The following is a 6000-nucleotide window of genomic DNA, read 5'->3' as shown; positions in this document are numbered from 1 at the left end:
ACTATGCCCCCTAGTTCTAGACTCTCCAACCAGGGAAAACAATCTCTCAGGCCTGTCAAGCCCCCACAGAACCTTATATGTTTCAATGAGATCATCTCTCATTCTTCCAAACTCTAGAGAGTTTGGGCCCATTCTACTCAACCTCTCCTCAGAGGACAACCCTCTCATCACAGGAAATAATTGAGTGAACCTTCACCTCGAAGGCAAGTATATCCTTGCTTAGATAAGGAGACCAAAACTGTACGTAGTCCTCCAGGTGAGGTCTCACCAAAGCCCTGTAAAACTGTAGTAAGACTTCCTTAGTCTTGCACTCCAACCCCCTTGCAATAAAGGCCAACATGCCATTTGCTTTCCAAATTGCTTGCTGTACCTGCATGCTAACTTTTTGTATTTCTTTGTACGAGGACACCCAACATTTCTCTGAACACCAACATTTACTAGTTTCTCACCATTTAAAAAATATTCTGTTTCTCTATTCTTCCTACCAAAGTGAATAACCTCATATTTCCCCACATCAGATGTGCCATCTTTCAGATGAGACATTATACTGAGGCCCTCTCTGCTCTCTCAGTTGCCTGTAAAAGATCCCATGGCACTAATTTGAGGAGGAGCAGGGGAATTCTCTCCAGTGGCCAATATTTATCCCTCAACCTACATCACTAAAGCAGATTATCTGGTCATTATCACATTGCTGTTTGTGGAACCTTGCTGTGCACAATTTGGCTGCCCCGTTCCCAACATTACAACAGTGACTCGACTTCAAAAGTACTTCATTGGCTGTGAAGCACTTTGGGGCGTCCTGAGGTTGTTAAAGGTGCTATAGAAATGGGAGTCTTTCTTTCTTTCTATTTTTTCCATCGTGTTCCTTTTATGATCAGCGTTCAATGAGGCTAAAGAATATTTAAATCTGATTGAAATGAGACTCTGATGTTCTCTAACAGTCTGGCTCATCACATTGGTGTTTCTCTGAGATCCAAAGTCTTGACAGCTGGTTTCATTGCAAAATGGTTGAGGTTTTCAGTCCTGGATTATGTGATGAGATATGTTGCCTTGGAATAAAAATTTTTTTTTTAGATGGGCTGGAGGGGATGGAAGTGATTCACAGCTGGAGCCACCAATCATTGTACAAACACTAGTCTTTTGGGAGATACAACCCATGAGCATCGTTGACCCACATGAACTGGAAATATAGCTGGTATTTATACCTGTATTGGCCAGAAAGGATCCAAGATGTAGCGAATGACCTGCAGTCATGCAGAGCTTCGACCAAATGGATGGACACCACAAGTTCATCCTCAACAGCCAGGCAGGTGCACACCAGAGACTTCAATTAAGTCCTTTGATTCCTGGCTCTGCGAGTACTTGATTTATGCTTTGCACATGACCTTTAAATTATGTATGGAATACTTGTAGGGAGTCTACCTACAAAGAAGCAGAGCTCTGCCTCGTTGTAGGCAGACTGTAGGAAACATCAGTTGGGTACGGGGTGATTATTAACCTAATAGTCTGTATGGTGTGAACAGTTAACCAGTGTTAGCCCAGTTGAAATCTGTGGAGGGAATACTTGCAGCTGATGCACATGGAAGTTCAGCACATTAAAGACTGGTTTGTCTGAACAATGAAGCCATCAAACCCACCAGCAAATCCAACCCAACTCGGTTGCTGCTCAGCAACATATGAAATGTTTAATATGACATCATATACTTCTAACGTATCCAGACAGTTAAAAAGTTTTTTTTGGGTTCACAAAACTGCAATCCTCTACTACATTCTTAACTTCAGTTGTAAATTCTGGATAATTACAGCTATTGCATCCAGAGTCTTTGAATCCACTCCTAAGTGTCAAGGAGACAAAGGGAGAGCTGGTAGGATTTGGAAAGGATGATAGATTTATGGAGGAGCGATTGTATTGACTTTATGAATTGATGGATGAGTGGTGTGGAACAACAAAAAAGTTACAATATCTAATATTTTGTTACATCAAAGACAACACACAACACCAGTGACAACAGTAACTTCTATTACAGCATTGCTCTTTACTTCTGCTTTCAACACAATCATTCAAATGCATGAATGAAATTTGCATTCAAGGTTTACACAGAATTGAAATTTGACCTTCAACACATGGCCCTGAACATCTAATTCTTCAGAATTACTCCAAAAGGGAAGAAAAACAACTCAGAAATGAACCCGACACTGGAGCTGTTAAATGTCATTAATCTGAAAAAGCTACGACTCAATTTAAGAGACAAAACCCAGTGCAATGTTAGAAACAGTTTATTTCCAGTTAATGACAATTACACATCAAGAGTCCAGATCTCACCTCTTTGTAGAAAGTCAAAAGCTATCAATCCTACAGGATGGGGGTCTGACTAGACTATAAACAGGAGTACTAAACACAATAGGCTTTATCCCTGCAGTCAGTTTAATCACTCTCCCCCAATGTGTGCTTGTCAAACAGGTACACTCCCATGCCATTCTCAGGGGCTCCCAGTCTCTTCAGGTTGGTGATGTGATCTCCAAGCTTCTTGATCATCTTCACTTGTTCATCCAAGTAGTGGGTCTCCAGGAAGTCTCACAACTGGAAGAAAAGATGGAGAATAGTTATGTCCAGCAGGAGATATCGTGGAACATCTAAGTTTCCCCTCGAGCGTTTGGATTTTAATCCTCTTGGTCTGGAGGATTGGCAAGTGTTGCACTTCAGATTGATGCATTTTTTGCATCATTGGAGCAAACTTACTGTACAGTAAGTGCTTAGATCCTGGGGTCACTGGGACACACTTACTGCTAATGTACACAATAGGCCAACTTGCCTGTCTCCCCCCTCCCCAAAAAATTCCAAGAAAGACACAAACAAACAAACCGATTAGGAATGAAGATCTTTTGAATAGGCTCAAGGACAGCAAGGTTCCTCCATCTCTAACTTACCCAAAAGCCCACATTAACAGCATTAGGAACTTACATGAGGGTCTGTCCTCGGTGGACAGTTTGTGCAGATCCAGCAGACTCTGGTTCATATCCTTCTCCATCTGCAGAGCTCTCTGCATCGCCTCCAGACCATTGCTCCACTCATCCTGCTCTGGCTTCTGAAAAGGAAGTCTCAGCCAGTTCACTTAATGGATTAAACAAACGAACAATACACCAGAAAGCATTGAAGGAAAATAGGGTGGAAAAAGTAAAAGTCCATGTTACCATGAACCAATTGTGTTAAGAATATAGAATTACTGAATTAAGCCATCACAACCACAAGAGTCAAATTAATGACAATTAGTGTCGATGCATTTAAAGGGGAGCTCGACATGTACATGAGTGCAAAAGAAATAGAAAGATATGCTGATCACATTCGATCAAGTAAAGTGGGAGGAGGCTTTTCTGGAGCATGGACATAAACATAGACCAGTTGGACCAAATGACCTGTTTCTGTGAAGCAAATTCCATATAAATTGGAACAAGCAAAGTGGTGCCATGTAAAAGACCACTTGTTTGCTGAACCCAACCTGGATATCCTCCAAGATGATTCTGGAATTTCAGCAATTTCTCAGCATCCTCATATTTCTCCTGTGACTGCTCCTTGAAGAACTTGACAAAGTGATGCAGGGCAACATCATCCCGGTCAAAGTAATAGGACTGTGGAGAGATCAAAAGTAGTTGGATATCTCAAAGACCAATCATGGGTATTGTACATGAAGCCAACTTCAATATTTTGCTTTCTGGCTCACTCAACTGGTCTGCAGATTGTTATGAAAACTAGCACAGGCCAACTTGCTTCACTAATCTGGTAAAGATGGTGGATAATTTCATTCCCAGCAATTGGGAAGCTAGCCAATGGAAAATAATCACCAATTCAGCTTTAATTCAAATTTTACTTGAATATGCTCACAAATCAATACTTGCTTAACTTGAAATTATGACACTCAATAGTATATCTGGAAATTAGTGAAGGACCAATAATAACATTCCTTTCACCAGGATCATGCCCCCATTGAATGCAGTGTATTCCAAAAGTAAATTTGAAGAAGCTCAGAGCCCAGGAACGTGAGTCAGAGATTGAAGAAACTCAGCCTATAGTACAATTACTGTAAGGAACAGGGAGACAGTTTGTTTATAACAATTCAATTTAACTTGCACAATTACAGGTTTCAAAAATACACCCACTGTACATAGATTGAGGGATTGAATAGGGTCCAAAAAAAAGACTCACTATGGAGAGATAAACATAGGAGGAATTGAGCTCCATATTGATCTGCTTGTTGATACCATCCTCACTCCTTGTGATAGTTCTAACACACCTGGGAATCCATTCTAACTGTCTAAGAAGGTATTTTAACTAGCTGAACCAGGCTAACGTCTTCCCAAACTCTTTTTTTTTCTTTTTTTTCTTTTTCCTATTAGGCCCCCCTTTTATAAGAAGGGGGGGTGTGGGGTGTGCTTAAATACTAAAAACCCAAACAAACCAAAACCAAGTGTTCAAATTAAAAATTTATTATCCTCGTCCAGGATGCACTCCAGCCCCTGCGGTGCCCCCCGGTCGCGGAAAGCCTCGAGCGTACCGGCAGACACCACGTGCTCCATCTCCAGGGCCACCCGGGCGCAGAGCATTCCCAAACTCTTCTATTTATATGTCTGGGGACAGCCTGCCTGTAATACAAGGCGTGGCATTCCCGATGATGAGTAAAAACTCACACTAGCCATTCAGAGCTCTACGCCCACTGAGGACACCAATCAAGAAAGAGGCGTAGTCGAGATTGTATTTAAGGCCGATCAGAACTTTTTTTTTTCAATTAAGTAGATTTGTTTCTGAATCAGGTTGACTTTTTTTGTATGTTTCGATCCCCTTTTATGAGATTGAGGGAGGGAGGTTCAGGATGTAACTTTATTTATTTTTTTAAAATCCAAAAACTAAATGATAACAGAGTCAAATAATAATTTTAATTTTTTTTTTTATGGGCAGTCAGCTTTTTTGTGTGTGTTTTAGGCCCCCCTTTTATAAGAATGGGGGTTAGGGTGTGTTCATGTGCAGTAAATCCAAAAAAAAAATAAGTGTCAAATTATAATTTTATTATCTCGGTCCAGGATGCACTCCAATCCCTGCGGTGCCCATCCGTCGCGGAAAGCCTCAAACGTACCGGCAGACACCACGTGCTCCCTCTCCAGGGCCATCGCGGTGTGAAGAATGCTGCGGGAGAGAGGCAGACGGTCGGAGCGACCGTCCCCATGGGGCGGGTCGAGCCTGGACCTGTAGATGACCACTTTGGACAGGCCTAGGGCCAGACCCATGAGAATGTCCTCCGACTTGCCTACGCCCCCTCCCCCCCCCAAACTCCCCACTCCCCTCAACGGGTGGGCAAAGATCAGGAGCGTGGGACTGAAGTCCTCGTGGGTCTGGTCCTGGGCCTGTCCAAGGTGGCCATCTACAGGTCCAGGCTAGACATGGCCTATGGGGGGGCGGTCACTCCGACTGTCTGTCTCTCTTCCGCAGCATTCTCCGTGCCCGGGTGGCCCTGGAGAAGGAGCACGGAGTGTCTGCCGTTATGTTTGAGACCGGGGACTGGAGTGGATAGTTGATTACGACAGTGACATTTTGGTTTAATTCGGTTTCATTGCTATGATTGGGTGTGCCACAAGAAAAAATTCTTACAGCACTTGAATAGGTTTTCGGGGTTCCTGACACTGGGGCTCAAAGACCCATTAGAAAAAAAGAGAAACTCAGTGTCTCCTTCTTGTTCAATTAAAAGAGTAACATTGAGACAATGGCACCGAGGGACTGGATAGCATGCTCGTAGTGGAAGGAATATTTTTTATTGAAGAGAGTGACTCAGGCTGACTGAAGCACAGGGACATGGACACACAGGCTGCAGACTGCACAGTGTTACAAGGGGACATGGGAATGGGTGGGATTCTGGGGAATGGGGGAGATGGGGAGAAAAGAACAGAACAAATGAGGAGCGGGGGAGAAATCTTTGGAAAGAGAGGTTAAAAACAGACAGGTCACAGAATAAA

This window comes from Heptranchias perlo, chromosome 35, assembly GCF_035084215.1.
Source record: "Heptranchias perlo isolate sHepPer1 chromosome 35, sHepPer1.hap1, whole genome shotgun sequence".
NCBI lineage: Eukaryota > Metazoa > Chordata > Chondrichthyes > Hexanchiformes > Hexanchidae > Heptranchias > Heptranchias perlo.
This window is presented reverse-complemented; position numbering follows the sequence as displayed.